Source organism: Lynx canadensis, chromosome A3, assembly GCF_007474595.2.
Source record: "Lynx canadensis isolate LIC74 chromosome A3, mLynCan4.pri.v2, whole genome shotgun sequence".
Lineage (NCBI taxonomy): Eukaryota > Metazoa > Chordata > Mammalia > Carnivora > Felidae > Lynx > Lynx canadensis.
The window spans coordinates 114795638-114804699 of record NC_044305.1 but is presented as its reverse complement, the minus strand read 5'-3'; positions in this window follow the sequence as shown (position 1 = coordinate 114804699).

The following is a 9062-nucleotide window of genomic DNA, read 5'->3' as shown; positions in this document are numbered from 1 at the left end:
GAGAGCCGATGTTCAGTTTACTTGCTGCATCCAGAGAAGAGAAGGATGGAGAGAAAGTGAGATGGGCTGGGGCACCTGGGCCAGTTCTCGTCCTAGAGAGTGAGGGTCCTTGAGTGCTTGCTCCAGTGCTGGGGCTCGAGTTGGGGGTCCAGGCTCCACTACCAAGGCCTGAGGGAAAAGAGGGGTGTCGCCAGCCTTAGGCTGGGTCCTGGGCCTGTGACCATGCCAATGTCACTGGGACACTTCTGTTTAGCAGGGAGGTAGGGAGGAGGGCAGCAGGAAGCAGAAGCTCAGTCCATTGGGCTTGAGGGTCCTGGTGCCAGACAAGGAAGGAGTAGTGGCTGCACCTTCTGTCCTGCCCCACAGAGCCATCACCCCTACACTCGCACACGTCCTTCCTCCTGCAACTTCCCTGTCTCTGGCTTTCCTCATTCTATATTCTCTTCAAAATTAACTCCTTCCTTAAAGACATTTTTGGCAATGTAAAAAAAAAAAAAACATTCATGTACATATCATGGCAAATACTGACAGTTGTCTCTACCTACCCATTCACTCCTTTGCCTTATTAATAGGATCTCAGTTTGGGTCACTCAATTATAAAACTTGATTTCCAAGACCTTCTTGTAGGACAAGTTGGCCACCAATACAGTGCTGGCCAATTAGATCAACATGGTAATCTATCAGGTGGGGCTTTTGGAAAAGCTGTGACTTTACCAGCTTTCCCAGTTGGCACCACTTTTGACCTCTGCCCTTTCCCCTTCCTAGAAAGCAGATGTAACACCTGGAGATAGAGTAGCTGTGTTGGGATCACTAGGAGAAAGCCACATGCCAGGAGTCTGGATCTTGATGATTTCCCTGAACAAACGTACAGCCTTGGTGGCTTGCCTCTAGACTTATTACATGAGAAAGATAAGCCATTTGCTTATTTAAGCCATAGTGGTGGCCAGACTCTGCAGGGTTCTCTACGTCAACCATTGTTGTGTCTGTTACAGGCAACCACAGCACTCCTAAGTGACAGTCAATGGCATGCAAAATTTTACATACATTTTTGTGAGATCAATGGATCCTCCTTCTGAAGCTCATCAACAAGCTTCATGTTAAGAGCTCTGCAAGCCAATGGGACCCCACCAACCCCAATATTCTAGTGCTTCCTTACATCTCCTACATCTATTTTTGTGCAGTGGTGATTCCATAAGTCAATGGTTTTATGGCCTCTATTATTTGCATTCTTGTCTACTTAGAATCTGAAAATGTCAGAAGCTAGAATAGGCTTTTGAAATCATCAAATCTAGTATTTCCCCAAAATTATTTTAGCTGTGGGGATCCTTCTTCAAATGAAATCCTATAGAAACTCAAGGGTAGAGGCAGGTTGGACCACAGTGCATCTTTGCAAGGTTTCTCATTTTATAGTTTGAAACCCACCAGTCTTATCTAGCCCCACTCATTTTTTAAGTATTAAAACCAAAACCCATTCATCCATTGGCTCATCAAAAATTTTACTGGGAATTTGTCATCTGGTGGGCTTGAGCTAGGTAGGCATCATTCCCCAGAGGCAGTCCCTGCCTTTATGGTTCTTCCAGCCTAGTGGGGATCAAATGATCTTCCCAGGGTTGCATGGGAAAATTTCACCAGAGCCCTATCCAGACCCAGGGCCCTGATCCCCATAACAGTTCTCAGCCCTCAATGTGAACAGCTCTCATTTGCACCAGTACAGTGCTTGGGACAGATTGTATATGCACTCAAAGCAGTCTGCCATCAAGTCTATGCCAAGTACAAGTACTCCCTCACAGCGGTAGGATGATCTGCAGGTCCTCATCATTTGTCAAGGTCTTACCCATCCTCCAAAGTCCAACTTTATCTCCTCCACCAGGAAGCCTTCCTTGACTTTCCGGTCTTCACTGAGTTCCCCTCACCTTGCCTGTCTACTGACCCACTGCCTACCTCCTAGGACACTGGTGCTTCTAACTGGTGCTTCTCAAATTATCACTAGCAAAGTACCTATATTCTTTTATCTTCAACTTGTCACACAAATTAATGAATATAAATTATTAGAAAAGTGAAATTTAAAAAAAGATATACAAAATACAAGCCTTCCTTTAAAAATTCTTTTCAGATTCAACAGAAACACAATTATTTGGTCCATTGCTATAAAAGTTCCTGAACACTTACCCTTGGTTTTGTATTTAGCTCATCAAGCGCCGTGAGGGACCAGTTCACGAAACGGCCTTGTCCTTGGATTCCCCTGCGGGCTCTGCTCTGAGTGATTCACACACTGAAACCTCACCTGTCTAACACCCGTTTTCATCCCCCACAGGATTAACGCTGGTGGAATGCCGTTTGTCTCACACCCTTACCTCTCTCTGAGGTTAGTCTGACTCCCGGTTGTTCTATGTTGCAGGTATGCTTCCTGGGGGAAGACCCAGCCCCGTCCCAACCGGGGTTACAGGGATCCAAACACTGTTACTGGGGCCTTGTGTTTTCCCTGCGAGTTGCTTACTGATATGGACAATCAGGCGAAGCTTCCTGCACCACATTTACACTTATAAACAAACACAGAGCCACAGAGAGGCTAAATCTTGCTGTTTTTGTCCCTTCAAGCCTGAGCGGCAATCCTTCACAGCTTGTGACATGACAAATAATAACAGGTCCCTCAGCTTCAGAAGCTGACCCAGGCTCGTGCCCTCCTTCCCAAGGGCTGGGTCACACTCAGATCTCTCCCCATGTCCGAAAACATCCCATCACATAACGAGTCCTGGTGCCTTGTGGGGCTCAGAGGATAAAGTGCCCAACACAAGATCCTCTCACCCTCCAAATTTCAGAATGAAATCACACACACAAATATCTTGCCTTTAAATAAGTATTCCTAAGGCACTTGAAGGAGAGTCTACACCCACATGTGGGCAGTTGGTGATTCTTACATGTCCTCTGTATGTTACAAGCTGTGGGTGAAATCAGCTTGTTCTCAGATTGCCACAGCTCTCTGCAAAGGGCCAGATGCATCTTGGCTGTATTTGGAAATTAATTTTAACTATTGTAAGTAGACAGTGCTGCAGCAGGCCATTAGCATAAGACTATGCAAATGAATGTGGAAAAGCTGACCGGGGCACCTGATATGCAAGTGTGCAGCCTAGAGACACCCCCCCCCATGCCTGAACGTCCTTTCCTTGCCTCCCCAGAGGGTGCTAGACTCCTCTGTCACGTTCTTCATGTCAGGGTTCACTCATACTCAGCAAATTAGTACTCAGAGCCTCCACCTTCACTTGTGAACATTGGTTGTCCTTGACTTCGTGATAGACGTTCGGGGCAAGAGGGACATTTATGATGGGGTGTCCCTCGTGCTCCTAATCCAGATGAGGCCTTTGGGTGCTAACTGGCTGGTGAACACTGAGGGGCATGGCCAGGTGAGACACCTGAGTGTTCCATGCCTTGAGTCCCTGCCCTGATGTTCAGTGAATTCAGATGTTTACTGAGCACCTACACTGTGCCAAACACTGTACTCACGCTAGGCACATACACTTAGCCCTTAACTCACATAAGGGTAGAGACGGGGCTCTGGAAAAGAAACAAAAGAAGTAAGAACCACATTCTCAGTCACAGGTGCTACGGACCTAAAGAATCCTCTTAGGGGATGACTGATTGCCAGAGAACTCTGGCATCCCGCCACAACCCACCAAGCTGTCAGAGGTAAAATTGGAAAAGAAACCTAGGCTTCTCACACCATGGTCTGTCTGCATGATAAAAAGCATCGGATTGGAAACATGATCAATCCCAGGCTCTTGGCAGCTGGAACAAAAGAACAAGACTACGTGTCGGCCCTGCCTGATTTATCTTGGGCAGGGACTATACTTCTTTTGTGTCACTGGTGAGGTACAGTGGTCATGGAGCACTAGATGTGGAATTAGAACACCCAGAACGTGGCTGGGTTTGTCCCTTCTTACCTGTGTGACCGTGGGCAGACCCCTTATCTTTTCTGAGTTGGTTTCCTTACCTGTAAAATGGAGCTCACATGTACTGTGTCCCCTCTCAGAACTCAAAAGAGATAACTGTATAAAGTAGTTTGAAAAAAACTTTAAAGCGGGAGTTGGCAAACTGTGGCCCATGGGCCAAATCTGGCCCACCACTGGTTTTTGTAAATAAATTTTACTGAAACACAGCTACACTTACCTGTTTTTGTACAAGGTAATAGTCTGTGGCTATTTCTGCAACATACTTTACAACAGCAGAGTTGAGTAGTTGCAACAGAGATCATATATTCAACAAGTCTAAAATATTTACTGGCTGGCCCTTTGTAAAGAAGTTTGCTTAAAGCACTGTGTAATTCACATAGACTGTTATTGCACAGGGGTAGGCTCCAAGTAGGAATTCAGAGAATAAAATGTGATTAACTGGGTCCATCATGAAGAATTTATCTTAATGCAACAGAATTTTATCTCTAATTGATTCATTACTTTTTTATAGACTCTTAGCATTTACAGTTACATTTGTGTCTCAAAAAGACTTGAAGATGTGGCCTGCCATTTCTCTGTGCTAAAGTCTTGTCTCTAATTAATTTTTTTAGATGTGATGACATCAGACATTCCTGGGCAGCTTTCACGTGGTTTTGCGGGTACTGATTATGAATAGGAAAACCTACATCTCTATGAACAGATCATGACCTGTTTGTAAAAGAGAAAATTATTTTGCAGTGTAGGGGAGCAAAATTTGCCACCCCAAACTGTCTCTTTGGCATGTGAACTATTTTAGGCTGATTATTTTTAAGAAACGGAGGACTCAAGAAGTGTTTCTTTTTTTGCCTCTCTCCTGACTGCCTAAGTAAGAGAGTTTAGATAGAGGACTTATTTCAGAAAAGGAGCTATTACCATAGATAACTACAGTACAGTATGAATTAGGTGTGGTAGACAGGGTAGGACCTAGAAAAGTCTGTTGGTTAAAATTCTTCTCTGTCTCCCATTGTTGCTATAGGCTCAGCAAACATTTGTTTACCAAACATTTACTCGTTTTCATCTTCCTGTGGATTGTCTCCCTTTCAAGTCCTCAACCCTACCTCCTTTTCATTAGCTTTGAATGGCATATAAGCCTCAATTGCCTGATTGCCATATTCTTTTGGACCCCTCTTACATAATTAAATTTTATTTTCTCTTGTTAATCTGTTTCATGTCAATTTAATTCTTAGACCAGGCAAAAGAATCTGGGAGGGTAGAGGAAAGTTTTCCTCCCCAACAGCAAAATTAATGGTTTGAAAGGATCATGAAACTTTTCACTATTTAGATATGTCTAATTTAGATATAGTTTTTAACAGAAGACCCCAAGCATTCCTTTATTTATTGGATGAGACATTTGTCTTTGAGGAAACAATGAGGAATGTGGCCCAACTATGAGCTATTGAAGATAAGAATGGTATATATCTTTTTCTAGATTCAACAAAGCCAGGCAATATATCATGAATAAACAGATGTTTGATAAATGCTTGCTGACAGGCTGACTAAATGAACAAATGGATGGTTCTTCATTTGCAAAACATAAAGAATGATAAAAGCCTGCCCTCCCTGCCCCTCCTGATGTGAAGCTTAAATGAGATATAAAATGTGAAATTTTTTTTCTGAGCCGTCAATCATTTGGCTGCTCTTCTGTTGTTCTGATCACATCCCTAAGGACTAATTTAGGTTGAGGTTTGCTTTCGGGGGCTTCATTAACAGCCCTCCCTTCTAATCCATGCTGGCTTTGGGGTTACTTTCCAGAGGAATTATGCAGATTCTAAGGCAAAGCACCCTGGGGAACAAAGTAAAATTAAGGTCAGCCTTCAAGGAGAAAGGAGTCTCCAAAGGGAACATACACCTTGGGAATAGATTGGGAGGAGGAGAGGCAGAAAGCCTCCTGCTTAGCTAGTGTTCCTGAAGGTTCCTATGGGCTGACTGTATGCCTATTTGGAGATGTTAAACTTTTTTGGAGCTCTCTACCACTCCCAGCTGCCCCATCTTCCATCTGATTCCATGGGACACTGCACAGCCACAAATGTGTGGCCTCGTAGAAATACAGACACCTTTGGGGAGATAGCTTTCCTTGGGCTTAGGAATATTGACTTAGCTGTGTGTAATGATGTCACTCATTGCATATGAACCAAGTATCAGGCTAGAAGGAATTTGGTGGTCACCCCATTCAGCATCTCTGTGTACACGTGAGACATCTGAGGAAGTTCAATGGGCCCTCAGCCTGTTTAGCCATATGGGGATGAGGCCCTCATCTAGAACCCAAGTGGGGTCACTCTGTTCCCTCAAGCCTGCTTCTGGTCTTAACAGCACCCACCCAGGGTCAGTCCCTGCCCATGTTTCTCCACCACCGGCCACACTTTTAATGGACCAACCCCTTTGATTTGTCTCCTTTCTGAACATTTCAAAACACATTTGAATAAGAATCAGTTTTAAAACAGATCTAAATTAGTTCCTCTTATTTTTTCCAGAGCATTTGCATCTTAAAAGCATCCAAGACTTAGTGCTACATTACCTGGTCAGACAGAGGTAGTTTTTCTTCCAACTGATCCTACATTTGCTTCTGAGTGGCCATTCCACACCACTCCCCTCAGATCCACACAGTCCATAGCCTCAAAGCAAATGGCTCACCTCTTGGTGTTTTGGCCCCCTTCTGTGTAAACAACCTGCAGCACACTCCTCTCCTCTATCTCAACTTATCTTTTTATGTGCACACAGACACAGGGTTTTTCTTGCTCTCTCTGGTTCCAATGTATCCATCCTTCAAAGTTCAGCCCAAGTTTCCCTTCCTCCCCAGAGTCCTCTCTGCCCCTCCAGCACACTTGATCTCCTCACAGGTGAGTCTCCTCTCTGATGCACCAACGTATTACCTTAGAAAAGGTATTCTGAGGGTCTCTGATCTTATGCAACAGAGACCATTGTAAAAGGAGCTGCCTGGAAAGGACAGTCCTGAATCTGTCATGACCTAGCGCTTACTTGACCATTGTTCAAGTGTGTGAACAGGGTAGGAGGATGCTGAGTAAGAGCATTCCCTGCCCCCACAAAGGCTCAGTCCCAGACTTGAGGAATGATAGCCCCACATCTTCAGTTATGATTTATACTACTCTAGAATATCATGCTGTGTAGTTAGAAACTAAGACAGAACTTTGGAAAAAGTAAGTCCATCAAAAACATCTTTTAGGAAAACTATTTGTCTATAAATACTAAAGCTAAACATATACACATCCTATGATACAACAATCCCTGGATGTAACCCAATAAAAATGCTTAAATTTATGCACAAAAATACATATACAACAGCATTCATAACAGCATTATTCAAACTAGGCCTGGACTGGATATGGACTACCCATATGCCCGTGAACATGGATGAATAGTATTGGGCTACATTCACACAACAGAATACCACACAGCATTGAGAATGAACAAACAAGAACTACTTGGTACAATACGGATAGAATTCACAAACACCAGTGCTGAGTGAAAAAATCCAGGCACAACGACCCTATGATGACATTTACGTAACTTTCAAAAAAAGGCACAACCAATCTCTGTGTTAGAAATCAGTTTACTGGTTACCCCTGGGGTGGACACATTTATCACAAAGCCAATTATGCCACTAATAGATGAGTCTATTCTATTCCTTTCTATTGATTGGTCAGTAGAGAGATTTACAGGGAGATTGAAAAGTGGTAGATTCAACTCATTTAAACAAGGCTTTATTGAGTGCCTCTACATGGGCCAGCATTGCTCTTGATGATAGGAGTACAGGATGAATTAGAGTTTCTGCCCACAAGGAAATCAAGATCAGTGGCCAGGCTCTCCCTCTGGGGAGGGCCTTCTTCTCTTCACTGCAAGGTGCTCACTCTGTATAATGGTCAGCACCCACCAAGTCCAAGAATCTTCATTCTAAAAGTCAAAGACACCCTCTCACCCTATCTTGTCAGGGAGATTCCCCAGATCAAAAAAGGTAGGTCCACTCCACTGGCTCAAGGCTAGGATCACTGTCCTAGCCTTGAGTTCCTGAAGACTACACCTGGCATTTCTGGAACAATGTTTAACCCATATCCAGGGTGCATCCTGCCCCAAACCACAAAAAAGGATGACAAACTGAGCTGAGAGCTGACTGCCTTCCTCTAGAATCATCCAGAGCTTCAGTTAGTGACTTCTAATGTCCAGAGGCCAGCAAATGGCTCCAACCACAGTGACTTCTAGATTTCTGGTCTAAATGAGTTCTAGCACCATACAGATAACTACTCTGTGAGAGATGTAGGGAAGGAAAAAGTTCTCCTTGACACTTTTAGGGTCCTGGCTGGGTCTGAAAATGAAACTGACAAAGACAGATTAACAGGAGAAAAGCACACAGATTTATTGACTCTTTACATGAACATAGGGGCCTTTATGTGGGAACACGGGATAAAGACCCAAAGTGACCAAAGCAGGAAGCTTTCATACCTTTTAGACAAAGAAATAATAAATCAGAATAATTGACCAGACAAAGGAGTTTGGGCTAGTGGTAGCCCAACTAAAACTAATTAGTCCTAAACCTCTTTAACTAAGACATGAACTTCCTTATCTAGGACAAGAACAAGGAAGATAAGGGTTAGTTTAAGTAGGTGTGTTTGTCTATTGCCTTCTCTGGGCCTGTAAGAGCATGTCTCCAATAAAAGGAGAATTCATTTCCTGACTGTAGGCAGAAAAGGGAGAACTTTTTCTGTGTTTACTACTGCTCAATTGCCTTCAGCTCAACATAATTTTTATAACAAAGAGGCACATTTTAGGGTGGCACATTCTGGTTTCCTTCAGGAACTATCTCCCTCTCACAGAATGTGAACAGCATCACTGTTGTAGTCTTCACATCTGATTTCACAGAAGTCAAACCAGCCTCCCTATTCGCACCCAGAGAAGAGCCTACCTCCCAGAACATCAGGATCTCACAAGGCTCCAGACAGGAACCAGTCACCTCCCGACCCCTTCCAAAATCAAGGAAGCTCTGAAGCCCCCTGGAATGCTCTGAGCCCTGGGAAATGTCAGCACCTAGAAGTATGAGTCACTCCACAAATAACCACGGATAGA